Here is a 27640-nt window from a genome sequence, read left to right on the forward strand (position 1 = left end):
TGGTCATCATCATTTTTTTGTCCCTGAATACTGCCTCATGCCATATCCCTTAACCCCATGCCTCACCACATCTCTGACTCAGTGCCAAGGCAACACCCTGCTTGCCTTGGAGAGAAACATAAGTCCAATCCTACACAAAACTTCCTGTCCTCATTTGCCCTTAAGTTCTTTTGCTCTCCTCAATCTTCCTCCACATCCTTTTCAATCAGTATCTATTTCTTTTTACTAGTTTTTCCAGTGATTTGGAGGTAGATCTGTAAATTCACCATTTGAAAGTCTGATTTGAGGCTTTCATTTTGATGCTAATCTAAGAATAACATAAGTATGTTTTGGATTATTTGGATGACCACCTTTTAACAGATTACTGCCAAACTATGTTGGTGTTGGTGTCCACATTGCAGTTTGGGCTTACGTGACCCCAGGTTAATGCAAAAATAACAAAGGCAGAATAAACATGTAAATGATATTGACAAGTCAAATGAAGTCTAAATAACATCACAGACTCAATGCCATGTAAATAAATATTTTTGCAGTAATTTATATAAAGACAAGTGTTGGGAAAACTGAGTCATCATAACAAAATAAATAATAGTATAAGCACAGTGAACTCAAAATATTTTTTGTGGTAGCAACTGGCATCAGGTGAGCCAACATTTTATTTTTGGAAAACAACATCACTTGTCACATGAAATTGTTAATTTGAACTATTTGGTTTGGTAGAATTTGTATTTCATTTCTAAATTTAATTTGCTTTTTTGTAAGAGTCATATATGGATATAATTTATGGATAGCTTCAAATTTGAAGATATTTAAGTAAAATATTAATAAATATGACAACATTGGGAATCCATGATAAAAAGAAATTTGGGGCAACATTGACTTCCTCACATGAACTTCAACCACTGTTGCTCCTTCTTAAAGCCTTTTCTCAGAAGGTTTATCTCCAATTACAGAATGCAATTAAGTTCACTAATTCATCTGTAACAAGGATAAAAGAAAGATACTAAATCATAGATGTTTACAATCTTCCACCCCCCTCCCCTGCCTGCCAAAGGAAATTCTCAGTCCCCTACTCCACTCCCTACTTCAAACTCCCCAGCTGGACTTCCAAGAAATAGTGAGGATCTACCAGGTAATATACTGAAAAACTGAAGGAATAAGAAAGCTTTAATGAGTTTTTTATATTTAAAAATGAAAATAACCCTGAAAGCAAGCTGGAAAAAACACTACAAGAAAAGAAAACTATAGGTCAATATCCTTTATGAACACTGATGCAAAAATCCTAACAAAATACTAGCAAGACAAATTCAACAGTATACTAAAAGAAAGATTGTATACCATGAACAAGTGGGATTTATTCATGGAATGCAAGGATGGTTCAACATACAACTATCAGTCAAAGCAATACAACACATTAACAGTATAAAAGAAAAAAAAAAAAAAAAAGATCATCCCAAAGGATGAAGATAAAGAATTTATCCAAATCCAAGTCTTTCTCATGATAAAAACACTCAGCAAACTAGGAATAGAAGGAAACTACCTTGATATAACAAAGGTATATATGAAAAAAACAACAGCCAACATTACACTCAATGGTGAAAGACTTTAAGACTGAGTCAGGAACAAGGCAAGGATGCCTGCTTTTGCCATTTCTACTCAACGTAGTATTGGGTGTCCTTGCCAGAGCACTTTGCAAGAAGAAGGAATAAGAGGAATCCAAACTGGGAAGAAAAGTAAAATTATTTTTGTTCACAAATGAACATCTTAATGATGTCAATCCTACTCAAAGCAATCGAAAAATGTAATGCAATCCTAAGCAAAATTCCAATAACATTTTTGCAGAAATAGAAAATTCCATCTAAAATTTAACATGGAATCTCAAGGGACCCTTCATAGCCAAGACAATCTTGAAAAAGAACAAAGTTGGACATCTCATAGTTTCTGATTACTACAAAGCTACAGTACCTATAACTGTAGTAGTGGCATAAAGACAAACAGATAGACTGATGGGAGAGGAAAGAGAACCCAGAAAGAGACTGTTGCATATATGGACAAATGATTTTCAATGAAAGAACTATGACAACTCATGGTAAAAGGATCATGTTTTCACCAAATGGTGTTGGGAAAATGGAATATCCAGATGCAAAATAATCACGTCGGAGTCTTCACACCTAGTAGGATAGCTAGTATTTAAAACAAAACAAAACAAAACAAAAAAACAGAAAAGAACAAATGCTGGGGAGGATGTAGATAAATTGAAATCCTTGTGTAAATTGGTGAAAATGTAAAATGTTACAGCTGCTATGAAGGACAGTATGATGGGTGATGGGTACAAAATAGGGCACTTGTGATGAGCACTGGGTGCTATATGTAAGTGATGAATCACTAAATTCTACCCTGAAACCAATATTACACTATATGTTAACTAACTAGAATGCAAATAACTATTTGAAAAAGAAAAAGAAAACAGTGTGGCAGTTTCCCAAAAAATAGTTACCATAATATACAGCAATTGAACTTCTGAGTATGTATATACCCAAAAGAATTGAAAGCAGGGTTTCAAACAGATATTTGTATATCTGTGTTCATAATAGCACAAACAGATGAATGGAAAAATGAGATGTAGCATATACATATAATGCAATATTATGCAGCCTTCAGAAGGAAGGAAGTTCTGACACATGGATGAAGCTTGGAGACATTATGCTAGGTGAAATGAGACAATCACAAAAGGACAAATATTGTATGATTCCACTTATGTGAAGTACCTAGAAGAGTCAAAGTCACAGAGACAGGAAACGGAAAGGTGGTTACAAGGGGCTGAGAGGAGCGAGGAATGGGGAGTTACTGTTTACTGAGTACAAAGATTCAGTTTGGGAAGATGAAAATGTTCTGGAGATGGATGGTGGTGATAGTTGCACAACAGTGTGAATGTACTTAGTGTCACAGAAATGTACACTGAAGAATGGTCTAAATGGTAAATTTTACATTATATATATTTTCTATAACAATAAACAATAACTGCAAGGAAGAAGAGGAGAATAAAAATGAAATGAAAGACAAGGGATTTAAGGAGATAGGCAGTCTGGATTTGAGTGTAAATTTTAGATAGGGGGTTGAAAATGGAGGAGAGAGATTTGGAGGTGGGGAACGTTCACTGTCCATGTAGAAAAATATCAAGAATGTTAAAGAATTGAGCAGAGATAACTTTGAAAATCTTTTGCTATATATTCCAAATTCATTTTCTTTTGTTAACAATCTTAGAGATATGTCGGTAATGAACTACGTTGCTTGCATTTTGGTTGAGAACCCTTTTTAAATGAGAATCCATACAAAGCGCCACACAAAACTCAAGGTATTTTGTGGTTATACACTTGTTTGTCCAACATTTATTAAGAACCTACTATATTTCCTCTTAAGATAATTTCAGGTATTAGAGGCCAAGATTTAGGACATATATTAAGTAATCAGTGTTTATTCTTGTTTTCTGAAATAAATGTAGATTTGTACATATCCTCCTTTGAACTGACCTCATCCAGATTATCCCCAAATATATTTGTAGATTTTTCTGAAGCATTGTATCTTTTCATATTTGATTTGCTTACTTAGGAAAACAATTGGAACATTAAAAAACAAAGAATGACCTCTTGTAGTGGAGAGAAGCTATCCTATTTGAAAGATTGTATTTTTAGAATAACAAATGAACAGAGAGAATGAAAAAGGGCAGAATAAACATTTCATTTGACAATCTGTCACATACAAAATCGAGCAGCAAGGCTGTGTATGATGAACAGACCAACCCTCTACATATGGAAGAAACAATTCTCCTCGAATGCTCTTGCTTTTATTCTTCCTCCCCAATTCTCTGAAAGTCTACAAACACAGCATATAAACATGAATAGAGGGGAAAATGAGGACATGGCAAATTCAAGAGCAAATGTGTAAATTTAATTTGCCCCTGAAGAATATAAGAAATGTGTATAGATAGCTTAAAATTATGTTTTCATCCACTTAGGATAACAAGAGTTTTCAGCTTTCTATTGAAATAAGTTCAATAGGAGAAGCTTCTTTTTATTCAAAACATTTTAAATTAACTATGCCAATAGCTTACACCTATTGAGTGCATTATGTGTAGAGCGCTGTGTTTGTCGTTCTACATTTGGAGAAGCACCATAGTCCAGTGGTTAAAGGTCCGGACTCTGGATTCAAACTGCCTGGTTTGAAATCTTGACCACCTACTCCCTGCCACTTATTAGTATGTAATCTGGGCAAGCTAGTTCACCCCTTGGTGCCTCAGTTTCCTCCTCTGTAAATAACAGTACCTATCTCTTAGGGCTGTTGTGCAGATTAGGTGAGCTATTAGTAGTGCTTGTTTTTTGCTAAATAAAAATATATTTACATGGATTATATTCTTCACATCTTAAAGTGTTTGAATATCATAAATAATTAAATTTAGTTCTTATTAATCTGTGTTTAGGTATATTCCTTTTTTATACTATTAATGTGGTTGATGACTGAGACACAGAGCACTGAAATCAAGAGTGAAGCTCAACAGCTAGAAGTCCGCCTGAACCAGGACTTCCTTCATTCTTGGCCAATTGCAGGGATGGATATTTCTATAATAGCTGGAGCAGGAGTGGGAGAGCTTTCTGGGAATGTGAGAATGAGTAGTGTCTTCTCAGGAATGTTTGCTGTTCTCCTTTTCCACATAGTGGGACTTCCTCTGGCTCAGGCACTGTGGAGAAGAAATACAGTGACAAATTCTTCAACCTGTCTGTACCTTTTCATGATAACCTTGGGGGGCCACATTGGACAGTTTGAGAAGTACTGGTTTAAGCTCTGTTTTCTCTGCTTGTTGATGAGTGTGTCGTATGGGACAAAATCAAAGGCCATCCTGAGGTTGAGATATATTGCATTTGTTGCTTTTCTGCTATCTACAATGTGCCTTGCTCTGTCAGCAAAGGCTGTTAGATTGGTCTTTGATAATTTGCTCTTGTGACTCATGTGAGTTATTGGTCTGTGATCTTAGTGTTTACAAATTGATTTGCTGATGATATGCTCCAATATTTTTATACATGCCGGAGTTAACATGTATTGGTCTATAATTTTTAACCCTTAAAAAATTTTTAAACAAATCTTCACAGAGATCTCTCGTATCCTTTAAGTATCTCTCCCATCATCTGTACGTTCTCAGGATAACTCAGCCTATTCCTTATTATGCTGCAGAATGATGATTATCAGCCCTGCTGAGATAAGCACATGGAAGTATTCTAGGTGCCTGGACTTTACTGCTTGGACTTAATCTTTCTATCCTTCCTCTTCATTCCTCTTTCACTCCCTCTTTTTCTTCTCATCTTTCTACCTTCCCTCTTCTTTCATTTACTCTAGGTAAAAACAAAGGCCATGTAAAAATTATTGCTATGGACTTTCTTGAATTTTCTATCCTTCCCATAATAGAATCCTGCTAAGTCTCTCCCATTCCAAATCCCCTAAGCATTGCTGCTCCTCTCAGTACCACTTAGAGGACAAACTAACAGTCCTGGAAAGATCCAGAAACAAGCTAGAGCTGAGTCTGTCTTACCTTTTTAACTTGGCCCTATAGCAAAAAATACATCCATATTTATAAAATATATATATTATATACATATATGTGTCCCAAAAAACGCTCATACACACAACTCATACACCCAACTGAAACAAAACTTTTACAAATGAAATGTAACTTTATTGCATGTGTTAGAGGCTATTTTCTATTCTGTTCTATTTAAATATAAGAAATACTGATCATGGGGCACCTGGGTGGCTCAGTCGTTAAGCGTCTGCCTTTGGCTCAGGTCATGGTCCCAGGGTCCTGGGATCGAGCCCCACATTGGGCTCCCTGCTCCGCAGGAAGCTTACTTCTCCCTCTCCCACTCCCCCTGCTAGTGTTCCTTCTCTGGCCGTGTCTCTCTCTGTCAAATAAATAAATAAAATCTTAAAAAAATAAAAAAGAAATACTGATCATGAGCTACTAAATTCATGCAATGAGCTACCAATGAGTTGTGGTTTGCAATTTGAAGAACCCTGTCCTAGAGTTGCCTAGACAAAAGAGTTGAGAACCAGCCAGTCTAGAACAACTGAAAGACATGCAAGACAGTAAAAAAGAGGTCTTTTCTCTTTTCGTGTAGAGTTTGTGTGTGTGCGTGTGTGTACATGCACGCCATATGATAGTACACTGCTTATTAATTTTAAAAATCAAAATCTACTTCCTTGGCCCAAAGTGTGTCAGTTAACACATCACCATACTCGGCTAATAAATGCAATCACCATAGGAAAGTTCTTTTCATGTAGCCACAGCCACTGCTAATGTGGTTCTCTTGTTGAGGAAACATGCATATACAAAAAGATCCATCCTCCATATAAATTTTTGTGGTACATATTAAAGGTACTGGGGCAGGCAGAGTAGGGAGCTAGAAAGGGTTCTGCCTTGCAAAGTTTGGTTTCAAAATCTAGAATTTGAATTTTTCCATCGACTGGACAATAAAAAAATTGAATCCTCTTTTATTGACATGCAATATTAGTTCTTCCTTTCTTTTTTAAGAAAATAAAGCTGGACTTGACTCTTAGATGAGTGATATCTACATTTGTATCACTCGTAAATGACATATCTGTGCACATGTAAATGTGTGTATCCCATTTGTGCTTTTGTTGCTTTATTCTCATGAAGAAACTGAAGTTACAAAGCTGAGAACTGCCATAACTACACTGGAAAGAAGGCATCGAAATTAAATATAATAATAGCAAGTAAGAGTTTGAGTAGAAGGAGAGAGCTGAAGGGTTTGTGGTCCAAAGATAATTAAGAATGTAGGACTGTACCTCTGAAACAAATAATACATTATATGTTAAAAAAAAGAAGAAGATAGCAGGAAGGGAAGAATGAAGGGGGGGAAATCAGAGGGGGAGACGAACCATGAGAGACTATGGACTCTGAAAAACAAACTGAGGGTTCTAGAGGGGAGGGGGTGGGGGGAAGGTTAGCCTGGTGATGGGTATTAAAGAGGGCACGTACTGCATGGAGCACTGGGTGTTATACGCAAACAGTGAGTCATGGAACACTACATCAAAAACTAATGATGTAATGTATGGTAATTAATGTAACATAAAAAAAAATAAGAAGAATGTAGGGCTCAGTCAGGTAGAAAGCAAACTGTGACAAGAGAAGAAGCTGGACTCAAGTACAAGAGTCATTAGATTAAACAGGAGCAGCAAAACTCCAGGAGTGGGCTGGAAAAGATGTAGACATTAGATTTGGAAAATAAGAGTGATTTTAGCTGAAGAACTGAATGGGTCTAGGCTGGAACTAAGAGATATTTAGAAAAACCTAGAAATAGTCTTGGAGACTGAGTGTGGCAAGAGTTGAGTCTTTGTGAGGACAGTGACCAAGTAGGAGAGTTATCTTTTGTAGCACAAGAGGGAGTAGATGGTGGAATGTGGCTACTCAATTCGATAGTTTCCTCTCATTCAGAGTTGTGTCAAATCAGCCTCTGCAATCAGCAAAATATAAAAAGTGAGAAACTCCATGGATTCTGGCTTTTTCAACAAATAACTTACAAAGGGGGACATGTATCGTGAGAGAGACATAAGACGTATATCAACCAAAAATAATCCACAAACCTTCCTTGTACCCTAATTTGAGCAAATTATCTCAATAAAAAACTGTATAGGATTACTGGGGAAATTTTATTTCTCCAACATTTGATGATATTAAGAAATTACCATTAATTTTTGAGATGCAAAAATGGTATGGGGGAGGAGACTCTATCTTGATGTCTGTTATGGCGCTTACATGACCCGCAAGATAGCATAGCTAGGTCGGCATGTGTTCATAGCCTTTACTTAACCAGAAGCTTCTCGAGGACAAGGTCTATTCCAATCTGATATGTCTTTGTATCCAGCCAGTGCATTGCTAGGCCCCCAGAAAGACCCTAATAAATAAATAAATATCTGCCATATGAACAAATACATTGAATCAATGGCAAGTGCAAAATTCCCAGACAAAGAAAGGCAAAAGCAAAACAACAGCATCACTTTGGGTCTCTGTAGTCTTCACAGATGAAGGGATTCTTCCAGACTTAATTAACAATAAAAACTTCATCAACTCATAACAGCAACTAGTTTCAGTTGCAGCCTTTTCACAGAACATCCTCTTCCTTCCACAGCAGATCAACAACCACATTTTGTAGAATGGTTTGCTCATAAGCTGTCAAAACTCAAATGGCTCTTCTGTACATAAAGCAAGATAAACTGAAGTTGGAATTGGCTATCCTGAAAGCTAAACTACTTCTCTAAATACAGAATGCATGTTTACTGCTTCATGAGCCTATTGGCAGTTTCCCTAAAATGACCAACATTAGAGCCATGTGAACATTTTGAAGATTACACCACAGCCATTCTTGTCTTTTCTCTTCTGTAACGATTACTATAATGTGTTCATTATGGGAAAGCACGCCCTAACAATGCCTCACTGAATTTTAAGGGAGCAATGGTTGAGAGAAATGCTGTGCATCCAACAAATACTAAGAAATCAAGATGTACAGACCAAAACTTATTTTCAAAGAAGTTAAGTTGCAGAAAATCTCTGGGGTTGTATACTGTTTGGGCTAGTTTATATCCTGCCACTAAATATTTTAATGGCTGGAATAAAGGCTGTCAAGAATTTTTAAATTATTTAAGTTTTAAACAGCCATATTTAAAAACAATACAAGATGACCGAATTGACACACCTTAAGTGAGGGATATTTGCCGTGGATTTTTTAAGTGGTGGAAGTGTAATTATTGCAACTTTTTTGGAATGAAAAAGAAAGAGAAATAATTTTTGCTTCTAGAACAAAATATACATAGATACATGTTTCTATATCTGATATAAGCATCAGACAGTGAATATTTTATTTATTCTCACAATAGTCCTGATAGGTAGGTAGATGTGGCAGCAACTAGCTATTTCCTCCTCAAACTGTTTCCTTTGGGCAGGGACTAGGGTAAGGCAAGCCAGGTGTCTAGGGATGCAAAATGTAAGGAGGTGCTCACTCTCAGGTTCCTGCAGGTACCAGTCCTGCCCTCGGAAGACTCTGTACTTGCCTGACCTTGGGAACAAATGGCTTCTTAAGCTTGCATCCTAGGCACCTCGCTTGCTTCACCCTGGATCCAGCACTTTCCTAGCTGGGCACTTAGATAATCTTTCTCAGCCTCCCAGATTAAATCTTGGGACTGAATTCTGCCCAGTGGAATATAGATAGAAGTCGTGTTTGCCCTTTCTAGTCAAACCTACAAAATCTTCTGAAGTACCACCTTCTGTGCTTGTTCCTGTCTACCTGAGTAGAGAGGACTTCAAGGATGTAGGGAGGGCAAAGCCCCAACATGAAAGGGAGCTGGGTCACTGCATTGCCTCTTAGAGAACAAATGCTCAAGAGTGCTGCCCAACCAGGGACACCCGTGTTAGATCCTCAAGTGAGTGAAACAAAACCTTTTGTTATCTTAAGGCAATAAAATTTGGTGGTTGTCTGTCAAGGATTTAGCTTACTCCGGTTTATTGGAGGTTTAATTCTCATTTATCTACAGGAAATGAGGCTCAGAGGCCCTAAGTGACCTATGGTCACAGAGCCTGTGCTGGTAGATCTAGGATTTGAACTCTAGTCTATCTGACTTTGAAGGTCATTCTTGTTCAACCTCCTCACATTATGTCCTAGAAATCACTGGAAGTGACTGTTGAGAGTTTACTTAATGAAGTTAGTAAATCTTTCTAAATATGTATCTAATATACTATGTGATCATTTCATCAACACACTAAACCATAGAGGTTTTATTTATTTATTTATTTATTTATTTTTAAAGATTTTATTTATTTATTTGAGAGAGAGAGAATGAGAGAGAGCACATGAGAGGGGGGAGGGTCAGAGGGAGAAGCAGACCCCCCGCCGAGCAGGGAGCCCGATATGGGACTCGATCCCGGGCCTCCAGGATCATGACCTGAGCCGAAGGCAGTCACTTAACCAACTGAGCCACCCAGGCGCCCAGAGGTTTTAACTTAGGAACTAAAACGGCATTATCCCTTACTGTAAGTCATTTTTGGTAGGTAAACTTACTTACAAAATGCAGCCCTGTTTGGATTTGAACACTTGCAAGAGTCTTCTTCTGCCTCCCACCCCCCACATATATACATATTACAGTCCCTACTCTCCACGTTGGATCATCAGATCTTGCCAATTTCTAGAAGCTCCCTGGTCTGCTTTCCATTAGGTTCAGCCCACAGATTGTGGTTCATGAAAACTGATGTAATAATAAGGTGTCACAAAGAAATATTTCCTCTACTTCTTTATTGATCCCCAGATTTTACTGGGAGAAATTCGTATTCAAACAATGAAGCCATTATTATCTGTCATCCTTGCAAAAGAGAGCTCATTTAGAGATCCATATTCTGCAATATAAACAGATAAACAGGATCTACTTGGGGTCTGTTTGCTTTTTTGAGTAGAGAGGCACGCCAACTACAAGGAGCAACACAAAGACAAAGGCAGGAACACAGCCTGTAGAAATGTGTCATTGAATCCACCTACATTCCACTAACTCTCCAAACAACGAAATCACTGATTTTTCTCTCTTCAATTTAAATCAGCAAGATAAAATGTGGACTCAAAAATAAAATAATGAGAGATTTTTAAAAATTCTCCATAGTTTTAAGAAGTAGCTCTATGGCAGCTTCCCTCACAATGTCTCCTAACCGGGAAATAGGGAAACATCTGTATTTCTATGTTGTTTCTTTTCAAATTTGATGAAGAATCAACTGAAAAATCTTCAGTGTTGGCTTCCTTAACTTAAAAAGTGAAGTAATATGGCCTTATGGAAAATTACCATATTTGCTTTTGGGAGAGCATGGGTATTTTTTTGGTTCCTTTAAATACTAGATAAATAACAATAGGAAAATCATTGAATGTCTTTAAGATTCTATTTCCCACTTATAAATTGAACACCTTAGTAACACCTAAATCAAAAGGTATAATAATATGGATATCCTTACAATGAATTTGATCATGGAGGGTAAAATTAATCAGGTATGCAACTGTGTTTAGTATGTACACTCCTTTCATTTCATTTATGTCTCTATTTTTCAGGTTTTGTGATGCCGTAAATTGAGATATATATGTACCTGAGGTAAACAGAGGCATACATAGAACTAACATGTAATAAGGCATCTTTTTAAAAGGACATTGCTTACTTAGTTTGGACAGCAAAAGCACCACAATTTTGACTACAATTTTCAGATAGAGTGACTTTTTCTAGATATCCCTTCCATCATTTCTTCTCTATCTATCCTGAGAACTCCAGGAGAACAAAAATGATGCCCATTTTGTTCTCTTCTGTATCTTCAACATCTAGAACAGAAATTTATAAAAATATACACATTTCTAGTGTTCTGTTCTAGATGCATTCCTCATCACACTAGGTAATTTTATCCACTGTAAAGATTTCAAATTATTTTTATGCTGAAGAATCCAAAATATGTATCTCCTGATCATACACACAGCCTTTTCCACACTCAACCACATGTGTACAAATCCTAATGAATTTTCTGCAGATATTGTTAAACTCAACAACAACAGGGATCTCCTGGCCTTCTTCCAAATTCTTACTCTTTCTCCTTTTTTTTTTTTTTTAGCAAGTAAGGACACCTTTCTTCATCTAGAACAAGAGTCAGCAAACTACAGCCAGAGAGCCAAATTTGGCCCACCCACTTGAAAATAAAGTTGTATTGGGACACAGTGATCCCCGTACATATTATCTCTGGCTGCTTTTGGCCTTACAAAGCAGAGTTGAGTAGTTGCAAGAGAGATTTTATGATCTGCAATCTTAAAGTATGTATTATTCGGCCCTATGCAGAAAAAGTTTGCCAATCCCTGATCTAGGGCAACCACGGTAGAAATCCAGGGCAGATCATTGATGTCCCCCCCAAACCCTGTCCCTCATTCCCTCATCCAATTAATTTCCATATCCAGTAAATTTTACCTCCTAAATAGTTCCTCAGTTCTGTTTCTGTCTCTATTTTTACTATTATTGAGGCCTAGTTTAAGCCCTTATCAATTTTATCCAGACTATCATAATATCCTAACTGGTCTTCCTGCCATTATTCTCGATCATCTTAAAGCCATCCTCCACACTAATCAGCTTTAACTAATTATTTTTTAAAAGTTTTTTAAAAGATTTTATTTATTTATTTGTCAGAGAGAGAGAGCGAGAGAGCACATGCACGCACAAGCAGGGCAAGCGGCAGGCAGAGGGAGAAGCAGGCTCCCCACTGAGCAAGGAGCCCAACGCGGGGCTCGATCCCAGGACCCCGGGATCATGACCTGAGCCAAAGGCAGACGCTTAACCGACTGAGCCACAGGTGTCCCAGTATTAACTAATTAAAAACAAGTTTGATGCTATCCACTATTCTGAAATTTTCCTTTTGGCTCTCTAACACTCACAGGATTCATTATCATTACCATGGCAAATTCTATAATCATCTGGCACATTTAAGTATCTCTGGCTTCATCACCCACCACTCCCTGTTCTAATTTTATTCTTTAACATTGGGAAGTTACTTACTGCTCTTCTGCACAGTTTGTTATTCCTCACTTCCGTGTGTGTATTTGTTCCTGCTGCCTGCTCCAGAATGCTCTCCCACTCCCAGCTTCATTTCACCTAACTAATATGGACCCATCTTTTAATTCTCACGTAATCAGGGAAGTCGTATCTCTCCTTTCTGCCCTATCGTAACACCTGCTTGTATTTATCACAACACCAAATAAATTACATTTGCAGTCTTATATTTGTTATCTCTAGAGTGAACTTGTTTCAAAATAACAGGATTTCTTTCCATCTCCCCTTCCTAACCAGATCCTGAATTTCCTTGTTCAAAGTTTGGAGTGGAATTTACCACACCCTCAACTTGAGAGAATAGGCTCTCATCAGCTTGAGGCAATCAATTTATTTAACATTCCTGATCACAACGATAAATTTATCTCATCCTCTGCATCAAGGATGACCGGGAAACACAAGCCCACGTCACCTGCATATGGCATGCCCTTGAAAAAGGTCGTTCGTGGATGGACTGACTGAAGAGAGTCTCGGAATTTCTGTGGGGAACTGTGGGACTTTATTTGACTCCAATTCTTCTGCTGGCTCGATGGTAAGAGAATGTAATATTTGGGACCACGAAAGCTTCAAGGATCTGCCAGGTGATCCTTATGTTGAGGCTGAAAATGAATCCCATCAGAACAAACAGTCATCAGCTCTTCAGTTTTGGTGACATTATTTTAGTCCAAAATCTCTTTTGTGTAAGCCAGTTTGGGTTTGTGATTTTTTTTCCTTTTTACTATAACCAAAAGAATTATCTAATTATCTTTAATAGCTTATGAGTACCTTGAAGATAGGGAGTATGTTTTACTGATCTATGTTTCTTCAATGTCTCACAGGGTGCCTCACACATAAGATGATCTAAAAAATATTTCTTTAATTAATAAATATATTTGTAGCAAAGCTTAAAATTATTCTATAATGTAAAGCCTATACAAATCAGAAAACTTACTCAAATTAAAATAACTGAACTTACACAGTCTATTGAAAGCCATACAAATTCACCAATATTTAACTACTTTACTCAACCAATGGTAAATAATATACAGTAGGATTTTGACAGCCATTTTGAATCTGGTCTCACCAGTAATTATCATAGTGTTATACCTGTGGAAAACGTCCCTCCCTTGTTTTTAAACAGTCTCTTAACTTGTTTTTTCTGAGTCTGTGTCATCTACTCATCTTCCACATCTTACATTATTCTATGTTTCATTTAGGCTTCTAGACAATAGTTGTTACCATTTGCTTAGCTATTTATGCCTATTTAAAAATATTTTTATTTTTATTTTCTCTGATTGCAGTTATTCAAAAATTCCATTTTAGGTGAGACTACTTATTCAATGCATTTCTGTGGGTCTAGCAACTATACCTCTAATGTAATACTTCACAGGTGTGGGCAACACTGTCAATTCCAAAGCTCACTTTGAACAGTGTCTCCCACCTGTTACCCCAAGAAGAAATTCCTTCTTTGCGGGCCTGTTGCACCACAACTCTCATTCTTTCTCTCATGGAAACGAGAAAAGTTTTACAATCAGTCCCAATTTGTTTGTCGAAATTACCAGAAGAGTTCCTACCAGTTTATGGCTCCGGGAGCATCTGCTTCATAGCGACAGTCTCAGGAGCTCTATCTTTCTGGACACATCTGTCTCTCCAGATATCGAAGTGGCAGTTTGCCCTGTGACCTCAGCTCTCTGAAGGTCAAAAGCCAGTCCTTGATTTTCTGTATGTCCATTTTTTTTTTTTAAACAAGGATGGAAGTGATGACTTCCAAGCTCTTTACATGGCAGAGCTGAAATCACAAGTCTGTCTAGGCTTTTTGAAGGGCAAGAAAATTACATCTGGGATTGAAGATAAACGCCCCCCCACTTCATATGAATCGCTAACTTGATTATATTTTAGGTGTCACTAAACATGAATGTTAGCTCTCAGGGGCCATGATTTTAAGTCTCAGGCCTACTTTAAGGGATCTAAATCACAATAGTAGTTGAAAAAATAAACAAGTCTCCCACTAGTTTACCACACAGTGTACTCATCATGATATCTGCCTGGCCAAAAGTTGATCTAAGGGAAATAGCTCTGACTATAAGGTCATCTATAATGGATGGCTCCACCCAGAGAAAAATGGAGATTCTCACTGAAGGGATAAGAATTTGGAATGACAAAGGGAATCAAGGCACTAGTAGTGGGAAACGTAACTGAAAGAATATACTGTCTGAAGCCATTATGTGAAGGAGCTGTGACAAAGGGTGGGGGTGATAAGTGAGCCAAGGATTTGAGGAAGCAAGGTATAAGAGAAAAACCTCTTGCTCTGAGGCAAGAGCTGAGGGTGCAGTAGTGAGAAAAAGCAGCCAAGCCCAGACAAAAGCTAACTGGAGGGAGTACCGAATCCCCTCAGCAGTGGGCACTGAAGGCGGCCATGTGCTCCTCCTGCCCGGATTCCAGAGAGGTCTGCGAGGTTTTGAAAAATGCCCCACCACCAGCAGCACCAATTCTTTATCAGTAGAGAGCAACTCTTGTGGTTCCAGCTGCTGCTGAGGCCGGCTTGGTCAGTTTTTTCTGTTTTGGTTTTGGTTTTGTTATGTCAGATCTACTTGGCTAAAGGTCTTCCTTCTTTATTCCAAAATGTATCCAGACAATAAACATCTCTGTCATTTAAAAAAACAAACAACAACAGCAACAACAAAAACTCATTTAAATTTCTATTACATTAACTGACAAGAATCTAACTGGAGCCATTGTGATCTCAGTCTTCGAGATTAGCCAGGGGAGGTAAAGTCAGCCCAAAGTCAAATTTTAGGTAAAAGAAATTTTTCTACAGTGTTTATCTAGAATCCCTTTCAACACCTTTCTTGTCTTCGATTTTAATGTGCTTCTTCATGAACTCTTACCATCGTTCACCATCAGTGAGGTTAATAAGATAAAATGTTAATGCATTAGTGGATGTTAATGGTGGGTTAATGTGTCAGCTTTTCTTAGGTAATGCATTTGCTTTTGAAAGGGGTTTTTCCACAGTAGAAATGGAGGCTAGAGTCAGATAAACAATTTTTGTTATTGTTACAATTAATGTGATTCCATTTTACCCAGGTGCCATTTGGGAGCTCATGATGGGTGGCCTTGAAAAAGAAGTATATTTATCCCACACCCTTCTACAACCGTTGCTCCAACCACAAGGGTTCAATAATTGTTAATTGACTATGTTTCAATCAAATCAATATTTTACATAAAAGAGTCTTCTATTTTGTGCATTTGTTTCACAGTGCAAATTTACGAAAACCTTAATATTGACTTCTTTATGTCTCTCTAGATTTCTTGCATACAGCACTCTTAAACCCATTCATTTTTGTAAGATTCCACAGGTGCATTTTTCATATTAGCATGTCACAATTCATTCCCCCGCCCCAATTTGTTTATTTCCTTGAGATTATCCAATTTCAAAGATTTAAGCTAATTAAAAGAATAAGTGAAAATTCAAATATTATTCAAAGATCCTTAAATAAGATTACACCTAGAATGTAGAATACTTAACTTTCACTTAATTTTTGGAAGCTACACTGGATTTCTCAAAAAGGATTTCCTTCCTTCAATCCTTCCTTTTACAGGCAGAGGATTTTTAAAAACCATGACTGGAAAAGCTCCAGATTTTCCACTGAAAACCTTAAGTGCCTTCTCATATAATAGGAGGAAGACCAGCAGCAGGCAGTGCAAAGACAGAAATCTCTTGAAGAATCCCACTACCTACAACAGAAAGTCTAAAATCATTGTCATAGAATATAATGTAGTAGATAGCCATACATTTCCACTCCTAAAAAGACCACACAAACATGGAATAGCTACTACCATTAGAAAATCAATTTATCTAAATAAATATCAGTATGGTCTACAATTCAAAAACAAAAAAAATGAATGCCACGACTTTTTGTGCAATCAGTTTTATTGCTCTCCCCTGACAATGAACCACATTTATTTTCCAAAGAGTTTAGGATTATTGTTATATGGCAAGTGATTTCATAAAGATGGTTCCACCTCTACTCAGGTTGTTGATCAAAATTCCACAGTGCCAGACCATTAAGTCATTTTTGTTTCCTCCCTCAGTACCTGCCCTCCAAAATGCATACTCTGCAGGTTAATCCACAAGACATAGTGAAAATGCCCAAACGTTCTCTGGAGTAATCCAACCCTGCATACTGATCAATCAGAGAATACATCGTCTTGCATACTGATCAACCTTGAAAATAAGGTTCACTAGCAGTGAAATAGAGAATAAAGGCAATGATCCACTTGAATTTAAACCTAAACATGATTTACCTCCAATACCCAGGCAGTTCTATAAATGTAAAAGTTGTTACATTTTCTGTTTTGTTTTCATTTTAATTTTCTGGGTAAATTCTTTGGGTCTTTTCCTTTTGCTAGCATAGACCTTGGGAAGGTCACATTAGTCCTATAAGCCTGTAAAGGAGTAATTTGAAATACAATAAATAACAGAATATATGGGCACACCTTTATTTGGGTTCCTTAAAATAGAAATATAAATTAATCACATATTTATATGCTCTCAGGCTATAGGTGATTATCACCATGCAAAATATTGTACCATGTATTCAATTTCTATAACATTTATTCTAGCATACTATGATTTATAATCCTATGAAGGCTCATCTACTGCAAAAACCTTTAGAAAAGTATGTAGTGAGCGTCAAATGGAAGAAAAATCTGCTTTTTAAGGAATATATAAATTCCTAAGTGCATGCCATTTGATTCATATACAGCAGCTTTAAAATGCAGCCTACAGTTCACAAGCTATTGGTAAGCATGCCTATTCTGAAAGTAGGGATAAATATGTGATGGAATATTGGAACCTTTGATAAAGTATAATGGGTATCAAAAGTCAGTAGTTATAAAAATTATTTATTGCTTACTTAGCCAGCTCCTATAACTCTGTCTTTGCTAACATTTAGAGAGACAGAACAAGAGCTAAGACTAATATTAAATTTCTTTTTCTTTTATGTTTTCTATTATATTTCTAACTTATATTCTAATTAGGAATTCCCAAAGATCAAGAACCACCAGCTTCCTTGAGCTGCTGGACTCCCAGCTGGGTGTGTCATATGTGTAATAGCTTCAGTAATTTCTTTCTTTTCATGTGTCTTTTTTTAGGCTGGTTACATTGTTTAGAATGAGATTTCCTTTGCAGTCAGTACTGTGTCCATTGTTTTGTTAACCAACCTGATTTATAAACTCACATTTCACATATTTTAAACATTACTTAAAAAGTTTCAGATGAAATATATTTTTTACAAAAGCCTTTTAGTCTTGCCATTATTCTAATATAAATGCAAATGTACTTAGAATAAGTAATAAATATTTTATATAGAATGGTATTTTTTAACAGAGTTGATCATTATTAATACATTAAACTTTGGGATGCATAATCAAAATTTGACAGTTTTTATTATTCTTTTTTATAACAGAATACAGAAGACATATTAAAAGTAATGATAATTAAGGAATATTAGTTTTAGATCTTGGAAATCCTCAAATTTAAAGAAATTTATAGATAATTGAAAGGATAAATATGATCTAAATGATAAAGAAAATCAATAAACCTGAGCAGGACTCATCAAGGGAAAAAAAAGAGAGAGAGGGACCAAAGAAAAAAATCAGAAATGAACAAGATGTTATAACTGACACTACAATAATACAAAGGATTATGCAGACTACTATGAACAAGTATATGCCAACAAATTGGAAAATCTAAAATAAATGGATACATTCCTATAAACATACAATTTTCCAACACTGAATCATGAAGTAATAGAACATCCAAATAGACTGATTACAAGTAATTGAATTGGTAATTTTAAAACTTCCAAAAAACAAACATTTCAGGTTGAGAGGACTTTACAGGTGAATTCTACCAAACACTTCAAAAAGAGTACCTATCCTTCCTGAATTATTCCAAAAAATTGAAGATAAAGGAATGCTTCCAAACTCATTTTATGAGACCAGCTTTAGTCTGATACCAAAACCAGACAAAGACACTATCACAAAAGGAAATTGCAGGCTAATATTCTTAATAAATATAGATGTAAAAATCGTCACCAAAATATTAGCAAACCAAATTAACAATACATTAAAAGGATTATATGCCATGATCAAATGGGATTTATCCAAGGATGTAAAGATGGTTCAAGATCCACAAATCAATCAATGTGATACACTACATTAACAAAACAAAGGATGAAAATCACATGATCAACTCAATAAATGCAGAAAAAACTTTGACAAAATTCAACATCCATTTGTGATAAAAACTCAACAAAGTGGGAACAGAAGGAATGTACCTCAACAAAATAATAGCCATATATGACAGACCCCAGCTAACATCATACTCGGTGATAAAAAGGTGAAAGCTTTTTCTTTAAGATCAGGAACAAGACAAGAATGCCCACTCTCTCTACTTTTATTGAACATAGTATTGGAAGTCTTCCTCATAGCTATTAGATGAGAAAAAGAGATAAAGTGCATCCAAATTAAAAAGAAAGAAAGGAAACATTATTATTTGTACATGACATGATACTAGATATAAAAAACCCTAAAGACTCCATCAAAAACCTATTAGAACAAATAAGTGAATTCAGTAAGGTGATAGGATACAAAATTAACATACAGAAATCAGTTGCATTTCTCTACACTAATAATGAGTTATCAGAAAGAGAATAAGAAAACAATCCCCAGGGCACCTGGGTGGTGCAGTCAGTTAAGCATCCGAGTCTTGGTTTTGGCTCAGGTTGTGAGCTCGGGGTTGTGAGATAGAGCCCTGCATGGGGCTCTGTGCTCAGTGCTGAGTCTGCTTGGGATTCTCCCCCCGCTTCCCTCTGTCCCTCCCACTTGTGTGTGCACTCACGCTCTCTCTCAAATAAATAAATCTTAAAAGAAAAAAGGAAAAGAAAACAATCCCATTTACAACTGCATCAAAAAGAATAAAATACCTAGGAATGAATTTAACTGAGAAGTTGAAAGACCTGAACTCTGAAAAGTATGAGACCCTGGTAAAAGAAATTGAAGATGACTAATAAATGGAAAGACAGACCATGTTCATGGACTGAAAAATTAAATATTATATATAAAATGTCCATGCTACCCAAATAAATTTACAAACTCAATGCAATCTTCCATCAAAACCAATGGCCTTTTTTACAGAACTAAAACAAAGAATCCTAAAACTTTTATGGAACCACAGAAGATCCTGAATATCCAAAGCAATCTTAGAAAAAACAAAATTGGAGTTATCACACTCCTAGATGTCAAACTATACTACAAACCTATACTAATCATAACAGCATGGTATTAACACAAAAACAGAAACAAGATCAATGGAATAAAATAGTAATTTCAGAAATAAACCCACACATATATGGTCAATTAATCAATGTAAAGGAGGTAATATATAATGGGGGAAATACAGTCTTTTCAATAAACTGTGTTGGGAAAACTGGACAGCCACATGCAAAAGAATGAAACTGGACCTCCCTCTTATACCATACACAAAAATAAATTCAAAATGGATTAGACTCAAATGCAAGTCCTGAAACCATACAACTCCTAGAAGAAAACACAAGCAGTAAGTTCTTTGACATTGGTCTTAGCAATATTTTTTTGGACCGCTCTCCTCAAGCAAGGTCAAAAAAAATTAAAATAAGCAAGTGGAATTACATCAAACTAAAAGCTTTAGCACAGTAAAGGAAACCATCAACAAAACAGAAATGCGACCTACTGAATGTGAGAAGATATTTGTAAATCATATATGTGAAAAAAGGTTAATATGCAAAACATATAAAGAACTTACACAACTTAATATAAAAAAAAAAACCCACCAGATTAAAAAATGGGAAGGGGACTTGAGTACACATTTTTCCAAAGAAGATATACCGATGGCCAACAGACACATGAAAAGATGCTCAACATCACTAATCATCAGGGAAATGCAAATCAAACCACAATGAGATATCACCTCACATCTGTCAGATTGGCATTCATCAAAAAGGCAAGAAATAACAATTGTTGGCAAGGATGTAGAGAAAAAGGAACTCTTGTACAGTGTTGGTGAGAATGTAAATTGGTGCAGCCATTATGAAAAACAGCAGGGAGATTCCTCAAAAAATTAAAAATAGAATTACCATATGATCCAGCAATTTCAACTTCTGGGTATTTATTCAAAGGAAACAAACAAACAAAAAGAGATATATGCACGCTTATGTTCACTGCAGCATTCTTTCCAGTAGCCAAGATATATGGAAGCATCTTAAGTACACATCAATACATGAATGGATAAAGAATATGTAATTTATATACTGACTATTACTCAGCCATAAAAAATGAAATTTTGCCATTTGCAACTTGATAGGGTTATATTCCAGAGTCTGATTCATCTAGGTTTGGTCACTTCCTCAGTAAGAAGGAAAGCTGAGGTCTCACTGGCACATATCCAGTGAGGGAGAAATAATTGCTCAAAAGATTAGGAAGTTCTTTCCTTCCTTGAAATTTTGCATGGTTGGTTGCTAGTTTGCTAAAAACAAGAAATTAACAAAAGTCCATGGTAACCTAAATAAATTGTTCCTATTCTGAAAGATTCTTGAATATTTTATTCTTTCCAAAACCACAGATATCAATTTTCTCATTTGGGATAATAAGATAATATCGCACTCATTACTTTATTGTAACAGGAAATAAAGCAGCACATTTAAAGTTACAAATACAAGTCATCGATAAATAGCAAGCATTGAGTCATCTTTCTGTAAAACAGTAAATGGTCAGAAAGATAGACGAGAAGGAGATCATGAAGATTCTAATATAGCATACTCATCATATCATTCTGCTATCTGTTCACTATCACTTTATTTTCTGCTGGAGGGAAAATGATGAGAACCTAGAGTGTATGGACAACAGAAAAGAAACACATCATTGTGTTTACCTCCTCCACACCCTGCCATTGTCTTAAGAATAGAAGGGACAGTAAGTTTCCAGTGGGGAACAAAATAACGTGTGTCACCATTCTTGCAAAAGCAGAGTAATAGAATGAAATAGCAAGGACATAATCTATAAAGATCTGGGTGTTACATAGAATTAAAAATTTGAGCCCAAAGAGATAAAATACCTGACTTGTCTTGTCACTGGGTGAATTAGTGATGGAATATGAAAGAGAACCAGGTCTCTGGATGTTTAGATTAATGTTCTTAACATCATGCCACACTCCCTATAAATATTAAGAATAAAAATGCATATGCATACTCAAACACATAAATATGTAATGTATAATTGTGCATTGACACTATATATTAATATACAGCTGATTGATGAAATACATGTGTGTATATGTTAATTTGTAAAATAATACACATATGGTGGAACCTGACAAGTGTGGGATATGAAAGAAATCCAGTGGAAAAAGTTTAGAAACACAAACTTTTTTTTTTCCTCAGCTTTATCAATACTGACTTGAGATTGCTTTGGAAAAGAATTAGTCATCGTTTTTCCATCTTGTAGATCAACCTCTAGCTTTTGCTGCTTGGGCAGGATGGAACCAAAGGTCCAAGGTCTCCAGAACATATTCTTTTTCTTAATCCACCATCTGTCCACCACTCTATGAAGTTTACTCTTTTTTTCTTTTGCTTCACTACAAGTCAGAAATCTTAAGAAGCTTTTTTCTGACATTCTTTTTCTACCAACAGGATTTGATCTCCTCCTTTGCCCTCCCAAATACACCATATATAGATTTGCATCTAAGTGCCCATTACACTATAGTGCCCTCATTCATTGTGTTTATTCTTTGTGTTAGGATAGGCTTCTCTTGGAATACTGGTGTTAAAAACACACGTATTTTATGTCTACCTCATGGGAAGTGAGCTATGAACGTGGTGAGTCTTCAGGGCAGCTCCTTCCACATGATCACTCAGGGATTCAGACACCTTGGACCTATGGCCATTCTCTCTTACACATGGCTTTCATGATAAAAGAATGTTGGAGATTTGCACAGGAACTTTTATATGCTTTAGTATGAAAGTGTCAAACAAAATTTTCTTTCACAAATTATTAGGTAAAACTAGACACACAACCCTATCTAAATACAAGGGAAGACAGTGTTGTACAGAAGCCCATGGCTATTCGTTGCCACATTGATTTTTACTTCTGTCATCTCTCCACTAGTTACAAGAGAGCAGGAACTATATCCAGCATGTCCTTGACTCTCACAAATGTCACCCAAGGTCTCTGCCCTTCAAGACCAATAGAATATTGGACCCAGTCTCGAGGGGCCGGAGAATCACACTCTGGCTGTAGGCACTGCACGTGGGAGACCATGCCCTGGGGCAGCAGCTGCACCCAGACCCCAAGCCAGTCCATCCCCACACTCTCCATGCAGCTGCTGCGGGGGGACTACAGTACCCCCCTCCCCTGCGGGGGGATGCTCCTCAGCACCAGGCCGGGAGGTACGAGGATCATCTACTACACGAAGTTCCTGAAGGAGTGTCAGAACTCGCCTGTGACCAAAAACACCTCTGCGGGACCTGCCCACCATTCCCAGGGTCACCAGCCCTCCCAGTGATAAGCCCCCCCTCCCCCCGCCCCAGAAACCAGCCAGAACCACCTGTGCAACGGCCCAGAAGATAAGCCAGCAGGTGGTGAAGAATCACACTTGGCGATAGATATTTAAAGGACCAGCCAACAGAATGGAACAATACCTCTGGGCCGCTCTGGCCCTTCTTGGGAGAAAAGTCACACCAGCCAGGCCTTGTGCAAGTTATAATCCTGGGCATGCGGTGAGCGTGGGGTCAGCCATCCCGGTCGTCTGCTCCCTCACTCAGGGCCCCTGATCCCCCTTCCTCTTCGTGAACACCAGCAGATACCTCCATGTGCCTCCATTCAAGCGGGAGCTGCCACCCTAAGGGGAGTGACTCTCACCCGCACACCTTGCAGCCCAGGGCCAGGAATTGGACGCCCAGGAGCCCTTCTGAGTGATTGTCGGGCTCTGCCGGTCCCATCCTCTGGGGTCGCACCCACTCCTTCTTTAGCTTGGGATGCTGGGAAAACTCTCCTCCCCTCCTTCCCCAAGAGAGAGAGAAAAAAGCCACCTTTGCTCTAGAGCTAGGAGTTGGCCCCTGTCTGAACTCCTGAAAAAACAAAAACAAAAACACACAACTGTATCTATAGATATATAGATGTATCTAGGCTGGAAGTCGGAGCAAATTCGTCTACAGTTGTGAGCACCCCCTGCGCTTGTGACATCATACGCTACATTGTAGCAAGGAACTAGTGAATGCCATTTAATCTAAGGAGTTATTTAAATGTTTAAATGTTCAGTGTTTAATTAGCAGAGTTTAAATTGGAGATGTTCTCTGTGGTGGCGTAAGGTCTTAAAAAAATGTTCATGTTACGGCTATGAGGGTACAGATCCAGGGCTGAACTAAAAATACGTCTAGGTTCATATACCTGCATAGCCTATATAACTTTTAATGTAAGTACTGTGATATTATGTCTCTTTCAATTTTATGTAACTATAGGTTTGCCATTTAGTGGTATAATTATCCTGAGAATTTTTGCACGCGGTAGGTTGGATCTAATTTTGTATTCTTCTTTAAATGTGCTATATCTTTAAGAACAGGAAAACCTGAATGTTATAGTAACATGATTGTTTTAGCCACTGATAAGGGAATTCCCCATCTGATAACGGTGAACATATTATCGTATGTACCAACCCATCCTTTAAATCAGTAGTTCTCAAACTGTGCTTTTTTTTCGACCAGCAGCATTAGCAACACCGAAGAACTTGCTGGAAAGGAAAATTCTTAGATGCGTCCCACACCCACCAAATTAGAAACTCTTCGGTGGGGTGCAGCAATCTGTTATACTAAGATCCTTAAAGAGCTCTTAGAGGGGAGCAAAAGCTGTTTCTCCAGCACTCTGCACCTGCATTTCAACAATGCAGGGGGAGCCTGCCCTTCTGTGTCAGTCTCTTCTGCATGCGCCCCCCAACCCCCCACCCCCCACCCTGTCCCTTGTCTTTCTGGAACTTACCAATTCATTGACAGCAACACCAAAACCTCCCCCAGTGTGGATCTAATACAGCAGTGAGGCTTCTGTAGTAGTTGCCTGTCTGAGTTCTAGAACCTCATCGTTTTAGTAACAAGTCTTTTTGTTTTCTATAATTTGTTCCAGTATAGTTAACTTCGGGAAACTTTTTTTTTTTTAACTAGAAAGAGGAAAATAGATATTCCTAGGGAACAATTCCTAAAAACAAAAACATGGCTTGTCTGTTATTTATATTTTAGTATTCCATTTATTAAGTACTTACTAAACATCCCATATGCATCTAGCACAATGGTATGTGTCAAGAGTAAAAGAATGTTTTTGGGGTGCCTGGGTGGCTCAGTGGTTAAGTGTCTGCCTTTGGCTCAGGGGGTCATGATCCCAGGGCCCTGGGATGGAGCCCCTCCATCAGGCTCCTTGCTCAGTGGGAAGCCTACTTCTCCCTCTCCCCCTCCTCCTGCTTGTGCTCTCTCTCTCTGTCTGTCAAATAAATAAATATAATCTTAAAAAAAGAGTAATAGAACATTTTCAATATACATTTAATATTTTTTATCTTACTCTTATGATGGACATCAAGGTTATACAATGCTGCCAATCTTACACAATTCTTACTAAGATAGTTCCAAGACTGTGTAATAATGTGGATTCTTTTATAAAATTCACCCAGCGTGATACTATTACTTTGACAAATTTGAATGAGTTTCAAAAATTGGCAACATTTTCATATTTATTATAAAATCATTAATTTCTAGAATTATTTTAATAATACATTATTATATTCAATTATCTCTTAGATTAAGCATATCCTTATTTATTTATATCTTCTTATTGGCCATCAGTATTGCTACAGTTGTTCTTTATATAATAATTTTGACATAATTGAAGATATTTTTTGAACAACCATACTTATTATCACATCATTTATGCTAATCTGTTTTACAAATATTTTCTCCATTAGCTTAAAAATGTTTGCCAGAGTCTTGTAAAGCCGCTAAATCTGGCCATATATATTTAAAATGAGATTATTCTGCAGGTGGGCTTTGCTAGTTATTGTCAAATCAAGTAATCATGACTCATTTACTTTAAAAATTGAAACAAAACAGTTTATAATTCATTATTTCACAAAGGTATGCCTATTTCATGACAACTACACCTTTATTATTGGCATAATAGAAAAAAAAGGTTCTTGCAGTGAAAAATGAGAAGAAATTAAGCTGGCAGTTTAGAATGGGGGATGACACTTAAAGTGAGCTCCGTGATTCATGTAGAATAATCTATCCTTCTAACATATTCAGCAGCTAATTATAATGCTCCTCTAAATCAATCTGTTTTATAACCATATTTTTTAAAAGACTACTCTTCAAAAGCTAAATATAGCTCTAGACTCTTCAAAATTAGAGTGTTTCCAGGAAAATGGTGACTTTAAAGAAGTGTTCTAGATGTCAAATTTGGACTGTTTAAGCAGAGAAGTGATAGTGCTTAGTGAGTCAAGAATTTATTTTACGATAAATTATATTTAGGATTCTGAGCAAAATCTTAACTACTTTTTTGAAGTTTGAAGACCTCATTGCCTTTTACTTGAGTGTTTGTTTACTGGTTAAACTAATAGTCATACACTTAACCATGGTCCATTTCTGTGGTGAGGTGACAAATATTTCTCTTAAAAATACTTTTCACCTGTATGATTTAGATCTGCACTCTGAGCTTCTGCAAAAAGCAATTTCCCTTATTGGCCCTTTACCTGTGAAGGTAAAAGAAAGTAGAATAACTAGGAAAAAGTATTTGCAACATATTGGCCTGCATTGTCTTTAAACACTCCACTCTTCTCTGATGTTGATGCTGTATAGTAATATATATGGAAATTATAATCCTAGTATAATGTATCCTCAAACATAAATTTTTACCCTACTTACATCCTATCCTGGTCCTTAAATATCACTTCCATGTTGGAAATAAATTAGCTGTCCATTTTCTTTAAACTGGCAATGAGAAAGGGAAGAGAACCCAAAGAAAATTTTATATGTATTCAAGAACCCACCCAATTAACATAACAATATTCCACTACCATTTTAAATTGAGAATACTAAATTATGGCCCTGAAATACCTCTAAACTCCAACTCTGTGTTTGGGTGTGCAGGATACAGCATCATTCACTATTCTGTGTTAAACCATGCATTCAGTTGTTTCCATTTATATTGCATCAAAGCAGTTGAAATCCAATTGAAAAGTTTCTTTAGACAGCCATTGTGTGGGAACATGATGTCAATATTAATAAAGGCTGAATTTCCCCTTGGCTCACTTCTTACAGATAAGCTTTTCAATAATACACTGCTTGCACCAAAGGTCTGATGGGACTGGGAATAGTAAAAAACACTAATAAAAGAATGTTGAATGTTTTTATATTAAATTTCCCCACAGGCAAACTGAAAAGCCTACTTAGAGAACGCCAATCAACATGGCACTTATTAAATGTAACAAGAGTCCTGTTACAACAGATCTTTAAAGCCCTAAAAATGAATAATTTGCAAAAGACAGTTGCAAATTCATTTTTAAATGCAAACCCTGGACATCTCACTTGATATGCACGAAATTGACCCTGGCTTATTTGATCTTCAAAAACTGTCCATTTATGGGAGCTCACAACCTTTAAAATTCTTTTACCTAAAGAAAGTAGTGGACCCTTTTACCTAAAATAAATTCTAGATATATGTTTGACTAAGCTGTCCAACAGAAATAAAAGACTTATACAGAAAGTGTCACATTCTGCTTATTTTTTAAAACATAATAAAATAAATAACACACCAGGACACCTATCTTTGAGAACTTGAACCCCAAGCAGGGACTAACTTGGGTTCGACAATAAAAAAATGCAATTGCTAACACTAGTTATTTCTCAAGGAAAACAGG

The 27640-nt window shown here is 36.7% G+C and overlaps 1 pseudogene; it reads left to right on the forward strand.

Moving 5' to 3' along the window:
* The first annotated feature begins 23005 nt into the window (after nt 1-23005).
* Nucleotides 23006-23359, forward strand: LOC123838661 (eukaryotic translation initiation factor 4E-binding protein 1-like; annotated as a pseudogene).
* The last annotated feature ends 4281 nt before the right edge of the window (nt 23360-27640 follow it).

This window comes from Mirounga angustirostris, unplaced genomic scaffold (genome assembly GCF_029215605.1).
Source record: "Mirounga angustirostris isolate CCGP_5_RB_7025 unplaced genomic scaffold, mMirAng1.0.hap1 SCAF_3, whole genome shotgun sequence".
NCBI classification, from domain to species: domain Eukaryota; kingdom Metazoa; phylum Chordata; class Mammalia; order Carnivora; family Phocidae; genus Mirounga; species Mirounga angustirostris.